Here is a 22,865-nt window from a genome sequence, read left to right as displayed (position 1 = left end):
ACTTTTTAAGGACTTCACAAAAGAACTTATCAACAGTGGAATAAAATATAAATGGTCACAGTCCGCAACCATCAACTATGTTTAAACAACAAGTCCTTTTTTGTTTCATCACTGGAGGAAGGATTTCAGTTACTTCAACGCTTTAACATAAACATTGATCAGAATGGCCATCATATCTACTACACTTAAGAATTCTTTTTACATGGTCTCTGATCAGTTGTAGTCTGAAAATATGGATCTTGATCTTAGGAGTTTTTAACTGAAAAGAATACTAAATCTGTCAGCCCTACTGGATCTACCATTTATAAGGCTACTGTAGGATTACAATAGATACTCCACCACTAACTTTATACTTTGGAACTATTACTCTTTTCTTGTAACATCCGTTAGTACTTCTTCATTTAATGGTGGACTAAGGACCTTAATTCAGGAACTGTTCGTTTCACCTAAAGGCCGAACTCTTTTCCCCCAGAGTTGAGGTTTAATCTCGACCTGGGCAAGCATAGTAAACATCGTGAGCTAAACATTGCTTGATATGTATTATTAACCTGACTTTTTATCCCCTTCTAGCTGTTGACCTTTCTCCAAGGAAGGAATATATTATACTGTACTCTACCTTTAGCAAGTTATATTCAAGACTTTACATAATCCTCCGCTACTAAATCTACGCATTAATATTTAGTACGACTTATACAAGAACTGAATTATAATGTAATTGAAGATGTTTAGATGCTTGTCATCTTTCCCTTTTTAGGCGATTTCCCTCTTCTTCCTGCTCTTTACCTCTTCCCCAATAAATATTTCCTTCCCTACCTTTCTCTTTCCCTTCCTCTTCTCCCTTATGTTTCAGCTTCTTATGTGTTAAATGTTTATGTACAATATGAGTGAGTAACTAGGTTATGGCAAGCTTTTAATTGTTATTTATGGTAATGTACTGTATTGTACTGTATTGTATTGTATATACCCAAATTATCCTATAAAAATATTTTAAAACAGAATATTATAATGGCCATTGCAATACCAGCCCAGTGCCCCTTCACGACAACCTCCTTTGCTGGGTCCTACACTACACTGCATCTTCTCTGGGTTTTGTATAATGCATATAACAGGGAGTGGTGCTCTGTTTGCTGGATTTGCACCCTAGCTCCTGGCTGCTTCATTAGCCTCCTTTTTGTTCACCAGCTGATCTTGTAGGTTTTTTAAAACCCAGAGAAGATGCAGTGTAGTGTAGGACCCAGCAAAGGAGGTTGCCGTGAAGGGGGGCTGGGCTGGTATTGCAATGGCCATTATAATATTCTAAATACCTCCATTTATGTTATAAGGTAGAGTTTACTTTGTTTTATCAGTGTGCGGCTGGATTTTTTTCTCATATATATATATATATATATATATATATATATACAGTATATATATATATATATACATATATATATATATATATATATATATATATATATACACACACACGTTTTTCCAAGCGTGGCAGTGATACTGTGGAAGGTTAGAGGGGTGGAGGCGGCGCTGAGGTGGAGCCTGGGCGAAGTCTCAAGGGAGCCCCAAACTTTTAACTTTTGCCAGTATGGGGCCCTGAAATTCCTAGTGATGGCTCTGCCTGTAGAGAGGATACTGAATGAAGAACCTGATTCAGTGATTAATTGGTGTCCCAGTAAGTATGTCCCTACATTGTATGTTGCCATTTTCAAAGAAGCTACTGAATTCCTACAGCAAACAGCAGTCCTTGATCACTTTCACATTTCCACACACAGTTATTTACTTGATGCAATGCCTGTTTTGCCTGGAGAACCCCTTTAATAAATGGAGGGTCTTTTACATTTTCTTTAATATTGTCTCACTACTCAAAACAGCAGATACCCTTAACACACTAGAAGTCCCAGAGAGGGGTCATTTAACATTTCTACCTTTGGAACCCAGAGACGGGTCGAATGACTTGAAGGATTTTAGCTAACATCCTATAATCACCATCTTTTGTTCTGTAATTAAGGCCATTACTGTCACACCACAGGAGGTTGTTGAGTTTAGCCATTTAGTTTCTAGTTAGTTCTATTCAGTTTGGACTAAGGGTCATTTGACCCTCCTTCGGGACTTCGGGGGGAGCTCGAAATTTCTGGGACTTCTAGTGTTAAAGGAGTTGTCCAGGCTTATCACACACGCTGTAAAGTTTCCCAGTTCCAGCTTCAAGACCAAGCGGTCATGTGACCTCAAGCATGTGATATGCATACATTCCAACGAGAAGTGCACACCCTCACTCAATTAACTTGTAGCATGTAGACTGTGCACATCTAGTCATAATGTGGGTTGAAGTATACATTTTGCGTACTTGTGGTTACATGACTGCTTGGACTGGCATCAAAGAATTCTCACAGCTTGCACTTTGCACAATGTGAGGATTCACAATTGCTTGTAGAGACTGCACACTATTGTGAAACACCTGGACAAACCATTTAAATAGTATAAAAAAGTATGCAAATAGTTACCAGCAATAAAAATAGTGGGTAACAAAATACGTTCCTCAGCATTAAAATTGCATTATCAAAAATAAAAAGTTGTGGAATTATGGAAATCACAGGATGAATAGACATGTTAATGTAAGAAAGTGATGAAAAAGTGGTAACAAAATTTTCAAAACATCTCGATATATTTTGTATCGTGTATGAGCACCACATGCAGAAATCCCAGCACATACACATCTTAGCATGCTATCACTGAGGTTATTATTGGTTTTCTGAGGAATGTTCTGCCAGGCTGAATACACTAGGGCAACTTATCAAAATCCAGTTCTGGCAGCTTACTTTGTAATTCTCAACTAAGTAGCCTGCGTGACCTAAATGAGCTGCCATTGCCTCCAGAGTTTCCAAACTTGCCTCCCATCGAGCACATCTGAGATTAGTCACCAATAGCAAAGACAGCTGCCAGCAGTGGATCTTGATTATTGGGTGCCCATGTGCATTCAGTGTGGAAGAACTGGCACTCATACTCCATATTACCGTAAATAAATCAAGATGTTTTGAAAATTATTTCCATTTTTACATCATTTGCAGATCACTAACATATCCATTGATCCTGTGAATTCTATAATTTGAATATTGAGGAGTGAAAAAAGAGGGCCAGAGGACTATACAGGATTGCTGAAATAAATATAAAATATTGGTATGTTGAATTTACATAAAAATATTTAAGTTAGAAATGTGATACATAGAAAAAAAAATTGCACTGCCGGTGGCATTCCAGCATATGGAAGAACACATTGGTAGATTATGGATGTCACAACTAGACATCATTGTTTTGGAGTATTATATATATCTGAAGCTGCATTATTAGGCTTTATTCAGACATTTGTTTTTACTTATACAGGAAAAAAATGGACCAATTTTCCTAAATGTTTTGAATTAAATATTCATTAGCATTTGGTCTGTTTTTATCATCAATGATTTTCCCATATGCCGTAGAAAAAAAAAATCAAAACTTATTTTACCCTTTAGGTGAGGTCACTCCGTTCAATGAGGTTAAGTTACCTGTGATCGCAGGTGCAGGACCATGGGAACCTCCAGCTGTAACCACAAATAACCTGAGTGACGACACCGCTCACCGCTGTGGCTCAGTCTCTGCCTGAAGCTCACAGTAGTCGGTCATATTCTATGTCCGCACGCTGTCACTTCAGTTGTAGCAGAGGAGCTGGAATCATTCTGGGACCTTGTGTGGATTACTTCAGAGTTGGGTGTTTTGGGGAATAATAAAGGGGTGAAAGAGGTGTGGGTTTTTTTGTATTTAATTTGAAATAAGGGATTTTTTTCAGTGTTTGTATTTATTTATTTTCACTTACAGGTTAGTAATAGGGGTGTCATAGATGCCCTTCATTACTAATCTAGGGCTTAGTGGTAGCTGTGAGCTGTTATTAACCCCTTATTACCTCCATTGCCACTGTCCCAGGGCAATCGGAATGAGCCAGGTAAAGTTTCGGGATTATTGCATCTAATGGATGCGACAATCCTGAGCGACTGCAGGCTACTATTTTTAGGCTGGGTGGGCCAATAAGCATTGGTCTACCCAGCCTGAAAATACCAGCTCCCAGCTTTCAGCTTTATCATGGCTCTGTATCAAAATTGGGGGGACCGCACACCAGGTTTTTTTTTTAACTAGGTTGAACCTGCCAATGCTGTGTATCTGTCAGTCTGCCCATCACTATACGTGGTAAATAACAAAAGATGAGGTCTGACTTAACACTACTACACCTGACCCACCAGGTTCGTGTACAGACTAGAGGTCTGTAGCAGCTGTGCAGTCCCTAAACAACCCTAACTGGATGACTCAGATAAACACTCAGACCTTTTGCTTCCTAAGCGACCATCAAGGGTTCCATGTACCTCCTTAAGAATCTGAGGGAAGGTGCAGAGTAAAATAAACTAAAAGTAAATATCTACCAGGAGAAACAAAATACAACAGGCTGTAGTTCCAAACAGGGTCCACTTCAGAAACATCACCTAAAGGAAATGGAAGCCCACGGAAGCTATAAATAGTTATAGGGCAGAATAAATTACAGCATTAGAAACACTTATTGGCAGAAAGGCAATGAACACACAAAGTGTCCAGACAGAAACAAAGTGTTTAGAAACAGGACAGTGACAGAACCTGTCTGTGGCAAGGTGGAGAGGGAAATGGGACACAGCACAGGAGTCTGATGTCAATCAGGCATGATAATGACATACCAAAAAGAGACAGAAATCGCTGCTTCAAAAACGGGATAATATCACATGCGCACAAAACCACAATGAAATAAATGCAAGTAACTCAATTTACATAAAATCTGCATAAATATCACGAGAATATAGCCTAAAGCTGGGTTCACACATAGCGACAGCGACAATGACATCGCTGTTACGTCACCATTTTCTGTGACGTAACAGCGACCTTGTAAGTCGCCGCTTAGCTGTCAAACACAGCGATGCAGCAGCGATCATAACATCGCTACATGTGCAGAGAGCAGGGAGCCGCGCACACTGCTTAGCGCTGGCTCCTTGCTCTCCTAGCTACAGTACACATAGGGTTAATTACCCGATGCGTACTGCAGCTAAATGTGCACAGAGCAGGAGCCGGCACTAGCAGCAAGAGCGGCGGAGGCTGGTAACGAAGGTAAATATCGGGTAACCAGGGAAAGGTCTTCCCTTGGTTACCCGATGTTTACAGTGGTTACAGCTTTCCGCAGCTGCCAGACGCCGGCTCCTGCTCGCTTCATTTCGTCGCTCTCTCGCTGTCACACACAGCGATGTGTGCTTCACAGCGGGAGAGTGACGACGAAAAAACGAAGCAGGACATTCAGCAACGAGCAACGACCTCACAGCAGGGGCCAGCTCGTTGCTGGATGTCACACACAGCGACAGCGACGGGACGTCGCTGCAACGTCACGGAAAATGGTGACATAGCAGCGACGTCGTTGTCGTCGTCGCTGTGTGTGACACCACCTTAAGATTGTCACTTTTTGGGGGGAGTTTGACTTGGCTTGCTTATACCTCAATATATAGGGGTGCAATGTATTTTACTAACCTAATATACTATTACATCATAATAAGAATGTTGTTCTTTTAAATCTATGTTATAATTTACCATTAAATATAGCAAGCTCTAAAGGGCGCTTTACACGCTGCGATCTCGCTAGCGAGATCGCTAGCGAGCCTGCCCGCCCCCGTCTGTTGTGCGTTACGAGAAAATTGCTGCCCGTGGCGCACAACATCACTTACACCCGTCACACGGACTTACCTTCCCTGCGACGTCGCTGTGGCCGGCGAACCGCCTCCTTTCTAAGGGGGCGGTTCGTGCGGCGTCACAGCGACGTCACACGGCAGCCGTCCAATAGAAGTGGAGGGGCGGAGATGAGCGAAACGAACATCACGCCCACCTCCTTCCTTCCTCATTGCGGGCGGCCGCAGGTACGAGGTTGTTCCTCGTTCCTGCGGTGTCACACATAGCGATTTGTGCTGCCGCAGGAACGACAAACAACCTCGCTACTGACCAGACAACGATTTCTGGTAAATGAACGACGTATCACAGACCAATGATTTTTGCCTCTTTTGCGATCGTTTAAGGTCGCTCATAGATGTTACACGCTGCAATGTCGGTAACAAAGCCGGATGTGCATCACAAACATCATGACCCCGACGATATATCGTTAGCTATGTCGCAGCGTGTAAATGGCCCTCAAGTCCTCTGCTCTTGGCCTTATACTCACTCTCTGGCATCCTCATCTGTTGTCAACGTCGGTTTGGTCGGTCTTGGGCACTATGTGACCTGCCAGCTACTCCAGTGTGTTATGGGGCGAGACAGTGGTCACAAATCAATACAAATCTATTGGAGCCTAGTTCTGTTTCTCATTCTGTTTCTCTCACTTGTATTCAGTTCTTGTGACGCATCTTCTGATTTCGAGCCAGACAGAAATTAAGGGCATAAGACAGAGCTGCGGGTCAGAAGCAACGGCGAAAAAAGATGAAGATGCTGGAGCGTGATTATAAGACATTGGGCAGAGGAGCATTTACCTTAGATTTAAAACACTTTACCAGCACTGAAAACGAACCAAAATGCTGACGTCAAAGGCAGGGCATAGTACATTTGTTTGCCTTACGTTTCTTTGAGACAAAATTTCAGCCTTTGTTCTTGACTCTTGGGTTGGGATTCTTGTCTGAAGCTGCAAGAACACGATTTAGATGAAACTGTAGACTTTATTTTTTTAAATGTTGCAACTTTGTACCCCGTATACCTTTTTTCCTGGCGGTGTGTGCCTTTTAAGCAGGCTACAATATCAAAGTTTTGTCTGTGAGCCCTTTAGTCAAAAACATTAACATCAGAGGGCCTTTGAACATAGTTTTCAAATTTCATCATCAGTATGTTGTGTCTGTCATCCTAAATGCGGCAAAAAAATCTAAATACATACTTAATGGCTTTTTAGCAGAAATATACAATATGTTCTTTAAATATCATGCAGTTGGTTAAAACTTATACACCTGTAAAGTTTTTAAAGGCTGATTCCCAAAAAGTCAAGTTACTACCTATCCAAAACAGATCTGCCATTTGGAACCCCAAGAATGGGGCTTTGGAGCCCTGTCCTGACTTGAGTGGAGATGAGCATGCTTGGCATCCACTCCATTTATTGGCAATGAAAATAGAGGATATAGCCAAGTGCACAGTTTAAAGGGAACCAATCATCAGGATTTTCGTATATAACCTAATGCCAGTGCTATACTAGCACTATTGGGCTGATTTTCTTCATACCTGCAGTGGTCAGCTCGGATCTATAGGTTTTGAAACCCAAGAAAGTAAAGTTTATAAAATCGGCAGCTTCTTGAATAACAGCAGCTGAGGAGCAGATAATATCTGGGGGGGTATTCATAGTTATTCCCTCCCCCTGTTAGAATTAGCTTAAGCATTATACAAATGATTCACTTTTTCCCTTGCAGGACCTGTGTGAGGTCATACCCATGCGACCAGAAGGAGCGGGGCCTCAGCTAACAAAGCTGATACCACAAAGCAACATTTTTCTGTTGGCTGAGGCCCCGCCCCTTCTGGTCACATAGGTATGACTTCAGCACAAGTCCTGCAAAGGGAAAAAAAATAATCTTTTGATAATACTTATGCTAATTCTAACAGGGGGAGGGGATAACTATGAATACCCCTCAGATATTATCTGATCCTCAGCTGCTGTCACTCAAGAAGCTGCCGATTTTATAAACTTTACTTTCTTGGGTTTCAAAACCTATATATCTGAGCTGACCACTACAGGTATGTATAGAATCAGCCTGATAGTGCCAATATAGCACTGGCTTTAGGTTATATGCGAAAATTCTAATCTTTGATTCCCTTTAACAACCCCATAAGTAATGAGTGAAGTGGAAGCCAAGCATGCTCATCTCTGGTCAATTCAGGATGGGGCTCCAAAGCCCCATTTTCAGGATTCCAGAGCCCTGACCTTGATATCTCTGAACATCCTTGTGGTCAAATGCCCAGAAAACAGCTAGTAATCCCCTATTCAATGGGTAAAGATAACTTAATTTTTGGGGAATAACCCTTAACTATCTTATATTACTAGCAGTTTAGCAGTTTGTCCATCATTCACTGTAAGTTACCTGTAAGTATGTAAAAAAACAAAGTGTACAGTACTATATTGTGCATAATGGTTTGTTATTTTTTTTTTTATATATACATATATCAAACCAACCTCCTTTGTCTAATTTTTATAGTAGAACTGTTCCAATATGGTAATCCCCAAACAGAAGAGCATACAGAAATGATTGGAGGATTTGTGGAAGAACTGTGGGCTGAACAGGGCGTGAAATAGTGGTAGGTATGATATATAAATATAAATTTTAAGTATTAATATATTAATAGAATTTTTTGGAAACGTGAAAATGTCATGCTCTTGTCCCATAGGATTTGTGTTATTAAATAAAGGAAGATAACTCACTCATCTCTAGCTTCTTTTTGTTGAGAAATTTCCTGACCCTAAAAAATAGATATTATAGATATTATTTTGCAAACATAAAGTTTTTGCAGTTATGCAAAATAAGAGCCTACAGGAAGAATGTGTCGTAATGAAATCCACAAAACGGTACAAAATCTCCTTGGAAGAAACTCATGACAACAGCGTTGAGTTGAGGTGCAGATGATCCTCAGAAACAGATGATGAACCTTAGAAACAAATACCTGCACCGTACAGTGAAATAGGCACCATGATTGGCTTATACTATATCAGGTATTTGATCCTTGTCATTGAATGACCCCATCCATTGGGTGCTTCTGCTTGAATTTGATTCCGACCACAATTAATTAAGATAAAAAATGTCATAAAGTACTAATACTATTGACAGAGAAACCATTTAGTCTTCCCTCCATACTATGGTTCATCCCCATAAAATTAAAAAAAGATTCACCAGCATCGATATGGCGTTTTTATTATTGGCAACATTACATGGAGATCATGTGGCAACCCACTCTGTGATCTTTCTCAAACTTGAAAGATCAATGTGTGGATCAATATTTGGTATTTGCTTACTAGTGCCAATTAAAGGGAACCTGACTTGCATGCTATATATAAGAGCCCAGGCCACTCTGTATAATGTAAAAAAACACCTTTAAAATACTCACTTCGGTGGCGATCCGGTCTGATTGGTGTCACTGCTCTTGGTTGGTGCCTCCTCCGTCTTGTGCGATCGTTATCCTCCTGCCCAGCCCCGTGTGCCTGATGCGTCATTCACATAAAGGGCCGCCATTAGGCTCCTCCACATGAGCACTTTGATCTGCCCAGCTAAGGGCAAAGCAAAGTACTGTAACGCGCAGGCACGAGGCCAGGTCAAAGACTACAGTACTTTGAACTGCCCTCAATCGGGCAGATCAAAGTTCGCATGCGTAGGAGTGCAATGGCAGCCTCTGTGTGAATGATGCCGGAAGCATCATGCACATGGGGCTGAGCAGGCAGCACAATATGAGGAGGCACCGGACCAAGAGCACCGACACCCAATTAACTGGGCCGCCACCTAGGTGAGCATTACAAAGGGTTTTTTTTATGTTATACAGCATGGCCTGGCTCTTAGGCCCCTTTCACACGTCAGTGATTCTGGTACGTTTGTGCTTTTTTTAAACGTACCAGAATCACTGACATACGCAGACCCATTATAATGAATGGGTCTGCTCACACATCAGTGATTTTTCACTGCACGTGTCTCCGTGCGGCGTACCGGCGTGTCCGTGATTGCCGCACGGAGACATGTCCATTTTTTTCTGGCATCACTGATGTCCCATGGACCACGCAGTGGTGTGGTCCGTGAAACACGTGCCAGAAAAAAACGTGCTTCTAAAATAAAAAGCATTTTAACTCACCCGGCTCCAGCGACGCTCTCTGCAGCCTATTCTCCCTGCTGCGTCTGAGCCGGCTCATTAGTGTCGCGCATATTCATGATGCACGACACAGCCGACCCGGAAGCAGCTGCTGCGGGGGGCAGCGCCAGCCGGATGCTGCACCACGGGAGCGATCAGCACCATGGAGAGCGGGAGAGCGCACAGGTGAGTTAATCTCTAAGTGCAATCACGGGCCACGGAGAACGGAGAACGTTTCTGGATGCTACCCAAAATGACAAACATATTTGTATTTTCATGCTTTTCCTATTTTAGTAATACCGGACATACAGTAATTACTGAATGCCATCAAATTGTAACAAACACATCTGCTTGCTATTTTCTTCAACAACAATAGTCTTAAAGGCTTCCATACACAGTAGATGAAATTAGTCTAAACTTGAGTGTTGAGTGGCATCAGCCGACCATCGAATGTTTATGGGTGACTATTCTCCGATATATAATATTGGGAAATAGAAGGATCAAGCAATTGGATTGTTAATGTCCAAACCATTTGTTTTCAGGGAGATAAGTTGCCACTAGACGTGTCTGTCAGGAGCCCTCTCCCCTCACCTCAATGAAAAGACATGAATGCTCGGCCAATCCAAGCATTTCTCTGTATGGTTGAGTTGGGAAAGTTTAGGACCCCAGGGTTGATATGAAGATACAATTTCTTATACAGTATACTAAACAAACACTTGTGAAATCTAGAGCCGCCACTTGTACCGTATTTATTAGTTACTCCCCAATGAGTAACCTCTGAAAAACACCATTCTACAAGATACACACTGGATTGCCATGCTCTGTTATTTTGTAGTTTAGGAGAGAAGAAACAGACTGTCCTTAGGAAAATTGGCAGATATTATTAATTAAATTACGCTGGCTTTTTGGCACTATTAAGCAATGGAAAGGTACTTGATGTAAGAAACAGATTTGCAAATAAAAGTCCAGATTACGACTATTCCCACCTGACCATCAAGAGTCTTTACTTTGTAGATTTATTATTACGTAGCCAGATAAGCTTTCCTACCTTATCAGCACAGTATCTGTGCACACTCTGATGGAATATAGTTTATTTTATCACCACACTATCTGATGGAATATCATATACATGCCATTCCCATTACTTTAAAAAAAAAAACAAAACATGGCACTTTTTGCCATTGAGATGCAAAACACATATGATATCACATTCAGTACACCCAGTAACAGATAGAGTTTTCTCAAATGAACGAACTTTAACAAGTACAATGAAAAAGCAGGCATAGTAGAATGGCTATTGTGTGGTAATGAAATGTGAAAAGCTGTGAATATTAAGACACATCACAGCAGTAGCTACTATTCCAGGGGTCGGGAACCTTTTTGACTGAGAGAGCCATGAACGCCACCTATTTTAAAATGTAATTCTGTGAGAACCATACTCACTAGGGGGAGCAGCGGTGGTGTAGCGGCTCAGAAGGTCCCAGGAGGTGAGGTAGGCGATGCTGCGGGCACCAAGGAGGGGGTGTTGCGGTTCAAGATGGTCAGCGATACTGCTGCGGACTCGTGGGGTGTCACAGCGGCAAGCGCCATTGATCTGCCGACGAGCTGCTTTGAATTTCCCGCAGTTGACAAGAGCGACTTCAAGGAAATGGCCACGGCACGTGCGCAGATTGACGCAATGGACTTCAAGAAAATGGCCGTGGAGTCCTATCTGCTTAAGCTCTGCCTCTGCAGCCATTTTCTTGAAGTTGATCTCATCAACTGCGGGAGATTCAAAGCAACCCGCAGTCCGCTGGCTACTACAGGCTTGCTGCCGCAAAATCCCATGAGCCTGCAGCATCGCCGACCGTGCGCCACCACTGTCACCCTGGTAAGCCATATGCAGTTTGTAAGACGCACCAATTTTGGGGAAAAAAAAGTGCATCTTACAAACCGGAAAATACGGTATTTTTTTATTAAAGATTTGTCTACAAGCCAGATGCAGCCAACAAAAGAGCCACATCTGACTAGCGAGCCATAGGTTCCCGACCCCTGTATTAGTCTTTATAGTAGATACTATACTTGTGTCCAAATAGATTGTTTCAAATATGCAAAGTTTAGTTATAAAGTTCTGAGAGAGTAATTAAACTATCATTTTTTTTCTAGAATTGTGGACAGCACAGAAAGTTATGAAACTTGGAAATCACTTTATAAGTGGATTTGGCTTCATTCCTGTAAAACAAATTACATATAAAGTGGCTTTAAAACTCCTGCTTTTTCCCAGTCTATTTGCCTTCAGCTGCATGGATATTAAAATGTACTCATTTGGAGTACAGATGATGGCAGTGAAAGGGTTTATCTCCTCCTCTGAGTGCTGTGTTAATCAGAACAATCTCCTGCAGCAGCGAATCCCAAGATAAATTGACACACAGGTGCTAAGTAGAGATGAGCGGTTCCGTTGAGGTTCGGTTCGGCGGCAGCAAACAAGCTGAGCCTCCACTGGTTCGAGCTTGACCCAAACACCTGAGCAAACCACTGATTAGCAGATTGAGTCTCCAACCTCATGCAGCCAGCCATAAGCAGATCACTTCCAGGGAAGGGTGGGTGGAGTTTTTCAAACAATGTTTTGGGTTGCACACTACATCTAAGGCTATGTGCCCACGCTACAGGATTTACCGCGGATTTTGCCGCGGATTTACCGCGGATTTGCCGAAAATCTGCAGCAGCAGCACTTCCAAGCCATTTCAATGGCATTTTGGAAATGCTGTGCCCATACTGCGGATTTTTCCGCGGCGGATTTGCCGCGGATTTTGATCCGGAAAAATCTGCAGCATGTCAATTGTTTGGTGCAGATTTTGTGCGGATTTTTGGTTTTGAATGGGGGAAAAAAAAAAAATGAAATCCGCATCAAAATCCGCGGCAAATCCGCGGTAAATCCGTGGTAAATTCGCGGCAAATCCGCGGGTGCGGATTTGCCGCGAAAGTCGCGGATTTTCAGGCAAAAAAATCCGCAGGGACATTCTAGCGTGGGCACATAGCCTAATTGTTCTGATGTTTCTCCAGTGTGAGCCATTCAAACACTGCAAGCAGCTCGCACTGGGCTGAGCACCAAGCGTACCTGAGCACTGTGTTGCTCGCGTGAGTGAAGTTCACACGTAAAGCATCTGAACTCCAAATCCAAACCTTGATTTTTTAAGTTGGTGCTCGGTTAGAAAACCGAACCTCAGGATCGCTCATCTAAAGTGCTGAGCTGATCCGTCACTGCCATCAACTGTACTCCAATTGGGTATATTCTCAAATATATCTAGTCAGCTAAAACAAGGCAACTAGACTGGAAAAAAGCAGGTGTTTGGGAGTCAACTACATACAATATTTATGGAACTGAAAACAAATTCCCTATCAAAGTGATTTGCAATGTTTCACAACTTCATGCTGGACAAAATTCTAAAAAAATAAAGTTTAGTTACTCTTTAAATAATTGATATTCTAAATAACTGTAGAAAAAGTCAGAAAACAATAGCATCCTTTCACTTTTTTCGGATGTCGGTTTCGTCCGAAGAAATTCCGTGGGGAAAAAACACACAAAAAAGCAGATTTGAATATTGCCTGTTCCACTACTCTCTAGGGCATAATTGTGCCTAGGAAGTATGGAAAGGTCTCAGCGCTCGCTCATAAGCCACAGACCCTTCAATCAACTGGTTGTTAGGGCTGCCATGAATCAGACCCCTACCCATCTGATACTAAAGATAGGCCATCAATAGTAAAGTCTGAGTAAGCCCCTATAAATTATACATTAATAAAAACATGAAGTACATCAGATAAAAAAGAAATATATACATTTGACACTTACTGTAATTCCGGCAATTAATACGAAAGGATGTGACACAGTCCTATTTATGAGGAAAAGTAAGGAAAAACATTTACCATAGAGATGTATTGACGAAGAACTGCAGTTCTCTGGTAATGCTGATCGGTCTAGATATTGATTTCCAAAAGGAATGATAAGAAGATCAATGACTTCTTTTTTCTGTAGGATAAAAAAAAATAAAAATGAAAAAAAACATAAAAAGGAAAATCAATTTAGAATATCTATTTTCAACTATGCTCCCAAAAATCCGACCATGGAATTACTGTGGTAAATTTACAAAACTTAGCTAAATGAAATGACATTCTGGTGCAAATTGCATTGAAAAAGCAACAATTTTTCATGACGGGCACCACGTTTTTTATGTGATTTTGACACTTTCTGCGCTTTGTTTGGCACGGAATATGGCTTCACTGAAAAGGGCATGGTTTATCGTGCAACGCCATACAGCAAAAAGGTACTAATATGGCACAAAGTACAGTAAGTCAACTAATAGGTGGTTTAAACTTAGACTATACAGTAAAGATGCACAAAATTTATCAAACAGTATCAACCACTGATAAGACTGGAGCATTTTAAGAATCTAACCCTGATTTACCAAAACCGGTGTAAAAAACCCCAGTCTTGATAAGGGGCGTGCTGGAGTCAGATGCTCCTGATTCATTAAGAGGCACACACCTCTTGAATTATGTTCTCCAACAAGTGGTGTGCCTCGTCACAGATCTCACTCTAGTTATGGACTGGAGTAAGATTTCTGATGTAAAGTACACCACAACCTGTCATTCACCATTCTCTCCCTCCCTATCTCAGCTTTACCCATTTTCAAAGAGCTGGGCAAAACTGTCATGTAAACAGGAAAAATGGCAAAATATTCGCGCAACTCCACTTTGCGCAAAAAATTGTGACATTTCAAAGCAATTTATGCTTGAATTGATTAATCATGGGCCCTTCTACCACCAGTTTTAAGCGTTGTATTCTTGTCTCCCTAGACTTATATGGGGACCGATGTCCAGCCAGATATCCGGGATCAATTCCGGGCCAGAGCCAATTTTTTTTTGTCTGGTTAGTCCTGCCGATCCCGGATATCTGCACGTTCGGCCATCACTAATCATGGCCTAAGTTTACACTGCCTAAAATTTAAACAATCTTAATAAATATCCCCCACTATATGGATTATGCACAGTGGCTCGGTAGAAGCAGCTGTGTGCATGTATATTATGGTGTAAGCCCATAATAGTTATTCACAGTGTACTGAAATACAGTTTTTAATATTTTTATCAATATCCAATACCTTTGAATACAAATATCTGATAACTGCACTGTAATTCCCCTTTCACACATCCAATATATTTTTTACATAGGCTTAGACTTGGCAACTGGGGGCTACGGAATCCATCGATGGGCTCCTCAGCCATGGTGTAAGTATTCAACCAGGGCACCGGGGAGCCCACTAATGTAAGCATTATTTTCAACTACGTGCTTCTTCAGATGAATATCAAGCGACCTGTGCTGTCATACCAGGCTGTACACGCAACCAACCAGCCTATTTCAGCCAGCTGGAAACTTCAGGCCATTGCAGACGGTGCAGCAACATCACTTTATTGCGGCACCTCCTACAAACGATGGCAAATAAATAAGGAGCTACTTGTTATGGGATCACTTCATTGTGCCACCTCCTACAAACGATGGAGAAGAAATAAGGAACTACTTGTTATGGGATGACTTCATTGTGCCACCTCCTACAAACGATGGAGAAGAAATAAGGAGCTACTTGTCATGGGAGTTGAGACAGGTGAAAGGAATTGTTTTATGTTATGTTTAATCACCATATAAAGAGCACCGCACAAGGCGACACTATTGCTGTATGGGGACCATAGAGAGGGACATTATACTGGGAAGAACACAATGGGGGACATTATACCATACGGGGGCCACAGAGAAAGACATAATACTATATGGGGGCTATAGATGTGCACAATATAATATATGGAGTCGTATCTATTAGACATTTATTTAAATGTCGCAGGAGGTATTACCCCTTAAATTTTTGTCTTTGCCTTGGGGATAAGGTCAGTATGGCAATGTGGTCCTTAGACCCCCCCAAAAATTGTACAATCTACGAGGTTTTTTTGCAGACCATTGGTCCATCAATAATAAAGGTGTCCAATTTTGATCAGATTTGTGGATCAATGGATGTCAGTGAATCTATGAAAAAACACAAGTAGATTTATGTCATCCTTTGGAAGTGACTGTGAGTCTGAGTGATTGTAGATCATAAAAGTCATGAAGATTTTATACAGCAAGGATGCTGAAAAATGTACCGTTATTGTCCCTGTACTACAACTACCAGCATGGCACTGCAAAGTGAATGACATTTGTTGAACAGTATGGAATCTCTACTACATCTGACCTTTGTGCCTGATCCCAACAAACGGCCTTTCACTTGGAGATGGAGGATCAGGGTGTTTAATATGGACAGCTGCATGTTCTTACTCTGTTACATTATATATGAGGAGAAATATTTATGGCTACTGAAGTCATTCATGGGCTTACCTCAGAGAAAGAGGTATTACTTACTGAAAAGGTATTTACTTAATAATACGAAGCTGATATGTTATGTATTACAGAGGACCTCACACACCACTAGGAAATGTCTGGCTAATACTGCAGTAAATGTGATTATTAGGACAGCTCTGATTCATACGGCCGTCACATGGCAGCGGGCTCAATGTCAGTGACGACATAGGAATTCCTCTGGCACTGCTGGGGATATCTGCGTGGTTCTCTGATTAAAAGATCTAGGCTTAAATGGAAATTATACTAAATAAGGTCAAGAAAAATTATTTCTAGAGGCAATACTCAAACACAGAAGGCAATACCACTTCTAAAGCTAGTTCCCACGCCTCCTTAATTTCCAAGAACATCTTCAAAGCTGAAAAACAGCTCTTCAAATTTCTGTTCACTAAAAAAGATCCATCCTGACATCAAAAGGGGTCAGTATCCCCCCCTATGTATTTAATTTTTTTCTTTTTTTTTGTAAATCTGTCATAGAGATATTGGCTTATTATTCCCAGCTAATTTGTATGCTCTTTAAAAAGAGGCAAGGCTCACAGGGATATTATGCAGATAAGTCTAAACACATGTGTAAGGAGGTGGCCAGCGTGCCAACAACTTGAAGAACTCCCCCTCTCCCCCGAAGACCTAATGACCATGATGTTTTATTACATTTTATGCTGTTATTGTTGTAAGCTCGGCAGGCACCATCTAATGGCGGAAATGGTACAGTGTCCTATTGAATGTTAAGTTATTGTAATGTATCTATATGCCTCTAAGTGTAGCGAGTGTAATGCGCTCTATACAGGGTCTTTTACGATAGGAAAGACTATATTCTGCAAAGTGTAAGATTGTTTTAATTAAGTTGTTAGCAATGTTAGATTTAGGTTCAGCAGGTAGATATTGAGACAGTGGTAGTAACTGAATAGGCTGGCTGGGATGCAAGCGCCAGGTACCTCGGCCGCATCCCACAGCAGGTGCACCAGAGGTTAAGGAAAAGGTTTAGCCTGTGGGAGGAGCTTGGGAAGTAAGTCCTTGGGACAGGGAGAAAGACAGGGAAAAGAAGATGCCTGCCTGAGGAGCAGGGTGTAAGTTGTGCTGGGGTCGGACCGGTCTCCCTGTGAGCAGGTCCCCATTGTCGGCAGAACTGCTAAGCAATGAAGGGGTATGCGGGACCCTGAGCAACAAAACAGACCAGAGCTGGGACCCTAGGTAACAGTCAGGGTTGGACCACTCTGCTGGGAGAAGGCGCAGCCAGTAAAGGAGACAGCAATAGAATACAGAAGTCTCAGTGCAGTGCAGGAGTGCACAGGAAGCGAGTAGTGATGGGAGATCCCCCCGATGGTTGGGATCGGGGAGACCCACCCGATCGTTTTGTAAAGATCGGGATCAAGATAACACAATCTTCCTTCCGAACACCGATCTCGGGCTTTACAGTTATGGGATGGGGCGGGGTGGGGCTGTAAAATAAAGAATATAGTTAATAATAAACATTGTCATATACTTACAGGTCCCGTGACGCGTCCTGCAGACTCTGTCTCCTGCCGCATCAGCTTTCGAGTCCGATCATCACTGTGCCCCCCGGTAACGACCGCTGACTAAAGGACCTTCCGTGACCTCACAACCATGTGACCAGTCAGATGTGAATTTTGTATTACCTCGTTGGTTACAGACTGGTCACATGGCTATGACATCATGCAAGGTCCTGTATTGTCGGTGGCTAGGGATGGGCGAGCATGCTCGCTGGTACTCGGTGTCTTTACAAAGTCAGCCCAAATGCAGGGATTAGTTTCCACAGACTGTAATGCCACAGCCGGTGAATATCAGCACCAGGAATCAGGTGATCGGAGATCACCATTGCTATAGTAACCCGCTCGTTAGGTTACTATGGCAACTGTGGCAGTGGTGACGTCACCGCTTACCAACCCGCTGTCTCTGCTCACTCATTGAGTGATTAGACAGCACGAGGATCAGAAGCATTCTTCCTCCTCGTGCTTTCTGATAAAGCAGAGCTAGATCAGTGACAGGAGAACAGGATCGTGGAGGGGTAAGAGGGAGTAATAAAGATGGAGTCTCTAAGTGTGTCTGTGTATTTATTTATAATAAAGTATTTTTTCTCTGTGTGGTGTCTTTTTTTAACCCTTTATTAGAGATTCTTAATGGCCAGGTCAAACTTGGCCTTACATTAAGAATCTCAGGCTTAATACCAGCTTGTAGAACAAAGCTGATATTAACCCAGTGTGCCACCCGGAACCAGGGCCGCTGGAAGAGTTGGATACAGCGCCGGAAGATGGCGCTTCTATGAAAATGCCATTTTCTGGGGCAGATGCGGACTGCAATTCGCAGCGGGGGGCCCAGAAAGCTTGGGTCAGCCAGCTGCCTAGCTGTACCTGGCTGGACACAAAAATTGGGCGAAGCCCACATCATTTTTTTTTTTTTAATTATTGCATGAAATTCATGAAATAATTAAAAAAGGGCTTCCCTATATTTTTGGTTCCCAGCTGGGTACAAATAGGTAGCTGGGGGTTAGGGGCAGCCCGTTCCTGCCTGCTGCATCTGGCTAGCATACACAAATATGGCGAAGCCCACGTTATTTTTTTTATGGATGTTCGCACTGCACTCACATGTAACCCGAGTGCAGTGCAATATACGAAGAGACACAGGCAGCGGAGGAGATGGGGAGAAAGTGCTCCCTCCCTCTTCTCTGTAGCTGTGATATGTCGCTCCTGTGGTGTCACAAAAAGCGATGTGTGGTGCCGCAGGAACGACGAACAACCTGCGAAATGAAACACCCATGACATTATGATTTGGAGCGACGTGTCAACGATCAATGATTTTTGCCGTTTTTGCGATCGTTGATCGTCGGTCCTAGCTGTCACACGCTAACGATGCCGGATGTGGATCACAAACACCGTGACCCCGACGATATATTGTTAGCGACGTCGCAGCGTGTAAAGCACCCTTAAGACTGAATGTTTAATATATTTTCCAAGTTTTTCCCTTTAATCTGGGAGTGCCTCTATTCTATTATTATACTTATATATATATATATACTTATCTTATACTTATATTTACACGCTGCGACATCGCTAATGCGGAGTCGTTGGGGTCACGGAATTTGTGACGCACATCCGGCCGCATTAGTGATGCCGTTGCGTGTGACACCGATAAGCGATTTTGCATCGTTGCAAAAACGTGCAAAATCGCTAATCGGCGACATGGGGGTCCATTCTTAAAAATCGTTACTGCAACAGTAACGAAGTTGTTCCTCGTTCCTGTGGCAGCACACATCGCTGCGTGTGACGCCGCAGGAACGAGGAAGCTCCCCTTACCTGCCTCCCGGCTGCTATGCAGAAGGAAGGAGGTGGGCGGGATGTTACGTCCCGCTCATCTCCGCCCCTCCGCTGCTATTGGGCGGCGGTTCATAAAACTTAACCTTTAATTGGGTATATTAAAAATACCATAGAAGTAGTGATCCCACCACCATTAAAAACCAAAAGAAATGTTGAGGCCAATTGAAAGATGTATTCATGGCGTCAACATGTTTCAAAGTACAGGGGTACAAAGCAAGCGGCACCCCTTACCATCAACACGGGAGAAAATACTCGTGTGTGAATAACTGTTAGTTGTACCACCAACAAGCTACGCTAGTTGATAAACAGTATATAACCTGCCGAACATATATACAATAACCACGATGATAGTATATCACTGGACTCTGACAGTACCAATGTCAAATAGAATAACATAGTACTGTTATGCACTCAGCTAATTAAACTGGTGTGACACATCATCCAGGGAAAATCAAAACATAAATTAACCCCTATCCCAAACGGTATTAACAAAGATAGGGGTGAAATACAGTTATCCACCTAACTGGTTATGTATGTACAAAAAACCGTAGGACGGGCGATTAAATCCAAGTCATGTATCGTTAATAATGATATCCAAAGGATATTAACTCCCGAATGGGTATCATATGCTAGACACCAACCGGCAGCAGATACGACACAAAAAACAAGGCCACTTTAAGTGGAACAATCTCACCCGATTCACTCGTCCTGTAGATGGATCAAGGTTCTCCCGTGTTATCTGGTCCACATACCGGCACGGAAGGAGTCATGGCTTGGTCACCAGCCCTGTTTGGGAATTAAACTGACCCTTTCGTTATGCACAATGACTCCCGCCCTTACAAGGGCAGTCCACAGCTGGCCCTGTTGTGGCTGACCCTTGGTGAACAAAACCAGGTGACTCCCGACGCGTTTCTCAGTGTCTGTTCATCAGGGGAGGCATAAAACACCTGTAACTTCAACTTCAGAGGTGGCTCAATACAGAGCTCTAACCTCTATGGCCTGGTATCCCTGAGGATGTATGATGTACTGAGGTTTAAAAAGGGGACATGGCCCCACCTCCCAAATTGGCAGGCCCCACCCTACTAAATCATGTAGATGATAACAAGGTAATAGGGAAAACCCGGACTGCACAACAAGTTAACCTGTATGGAGCTGATCCAAGTGAGCGATCAAATAAGCGACAGGATTAGGACAGTGTATACATGTGTATGACTCCACGAGCTTATTTGTATAGAGAGTTGTACCCACCGGATCGCTAAGTAAAACGTTCGTTACTTTTAATAAACCGGTAAAGTACTTCCTCCTTTTCCAGTCACATGAGTGATCATGTGACACGTGAGGAGATGACGCAAATCGCGTCATAGGAGGCTGAATGCGCATCATCAACCAGAGACAAACCGGTGACACGCAGGACATTCTGATTTCCTGATCTCGTGAGGGGATGACGCACATCGCGTCACAGGAAACCGGATGCGCATCATGAGCCGGTGACTGGCCGATGATAAACAAAGCCTCCTGGTAGTTTAGTCACGTGAACAATGGAGGTACGGAAGCTCAGTGGAGAAAAGGGGATGCACCACATGCGACCCTTAGATGTCCAAACCGTACCAACCCGAATGACGTACTAGGTACTAGTCATACTGTGGTGAATGGATAAACAAAACACCTGATCATCCCCGTTCAGGGCCATATAATAATCACGTGAAAGACGGAAAACATGTATACAATAAGAACTCTGGTCAATCTGAACATTATCATTCACGAAGAAATATAATTCAACCCAGTTTTATCCTTTTACAGGCATATACTACAGAAATCCTGCTATCTTATGAATGAAAATGCAAAACCGCAATTTTGACAAAAAAGAAAAATGGGAGTTCATGTACAGACTGTCTATTCATACTTGTATACGTTCAGATCGCTCATGCTAAATTCAATTGTTTCAGCACTCAAAATTAGAGAATGAATGTAAGAGATGGACATGTCCACCACATACCATATCAATCAAGGACCAGCAAGTGTAGTCTAACATTATTGCCTGAATAAAATGGAAATTCCGGTACAGTGTAACCTGACAGACATATAATGAAATAGGGAAGGGAGAGGGGGGGGGGAGGAAAGTGGGACACCTGAGGAATCACTAAGCTCATATGGATAAGAGAATAAATGTCCCAAAAAGGATATCAGGAAAGCCATCCTGATAAGGGAATTGACATGACATGTACTAAATTAACAAAAAGGGGGGATAGAACAGACGAATGGAAGGAAGTGAACGGGCTGGGAGCTAAATGAAGCAACCATAATTCAGCTGTTCGTTCAGACCGGAGGGGGAGACCGTATTGAGGCGGAAGATCCATCTTGCCTCTTTTTGAAGGATCAAACGATCCCAATCACCCCCTCTGACTGGTTTCTCGATTTTTTCAATGCCGACAAATTTCACGACGTCTTTTTTCCCACCATGGGAGACATTGACATGACGCGCCAGTGAGGTGTCCCTGTCATGTTCAATGTCCCCCATGTGATCTCCAATGCGCCTGCGGAACTCTCTCCTCGTCTTACCAACGTATTCGAGTCCGCATGCGCATGTGGCTTTGTAGACGACGCCTTTTGTGCGGCAATTGATGAAGTCTCGGATGGTAAATGATTCTTGAGTAACGTTAGACAAGAAAGTCTTGCCTGGCGAGACGGACGAGCATGCCACACAATCACCACATCTGTGGCAACATTTCAAGTTGGATCTAAGCCAGGTCTCCTGTTTTGGTGCCACATAATGGCTGTGGACCAATCTATCACCCAGAGATCTGCCTCTCCGATATGTAACCTGGGGGTAGGGACCCACTGATGTTTTCAGGTCCTTATCCATTGTTAGAATTGACCAGTGTCTCTCAAAAATGTTTCTGACAAGATGAGCCCCGTTGGAATACGTAGTGATGAATCTTGTGACAGAATCCCCCGTGTCTTTCCTAGATGGTTTTAATAGATCAGATCGAGACTTGGATCTTGCCTCATTAAAGGCCTGACTCAACACCTTTCCAGGATAGCCACGGTCAAGAAAGCGCCTCCTAAGGTCATTCGCTTGTGTCATGAATGAAGCCTCATCAGAACAGTTCCGACGAATCCTGTAGTATTGGCCCTTAGGGATTCCCCTCCTGAGGGGGGCCGGATGGTTACTGTCCCATCTCAGGAGGGAGTTAGTAGCGGTCGGCTTCATGTAGGTAGACGTACTCAAGGTTCCATCT

The 22,865-nt window shown here is 42.8% G+C and overlaps 1 protein-coding gene across 1 annotated transcript in view; it reads right to left on the bottom strand.

The window, feature by feature from the left end:
- Positions 1-22,865, bottom strand: part of MYPN (myopalladin) — a 336,685-nt gene that overhangs the window by 253,428 nt on the left and 60,392 nt on the right. Inside the window, exon 2 of the mRNA XM_075348786.1 lies at positions 13,780-13,882. The gene's annotated coding sequence lies outside the window, so the exon portion shown is untranslated. The remainder of the gene's footprint in view (positions 1-13,779; positions 13,883-22,865) is intronic.

The sequence above is a fragment of the Anomaloglossus baeobatrachus genome, chromosome 5 (assembly GCF_048569485.1).
Source record: "Anomaloglossus baeobatrachus isolate aAnoBae1 chromosome 5, aAnoBae1.hap1, whole genome shotgun sequence".
In the NCBI taxonomy this organism is placed as follows: Eukaryota; Metazoa; Chordata; class Amphibia; order Anura; family Aromobatidae; genus Anomaloglossus; species Anomaloglossus baeobatrachus.
This window is presented reverse-complemented; position numbering and strand designations above follow the sequence as displayed.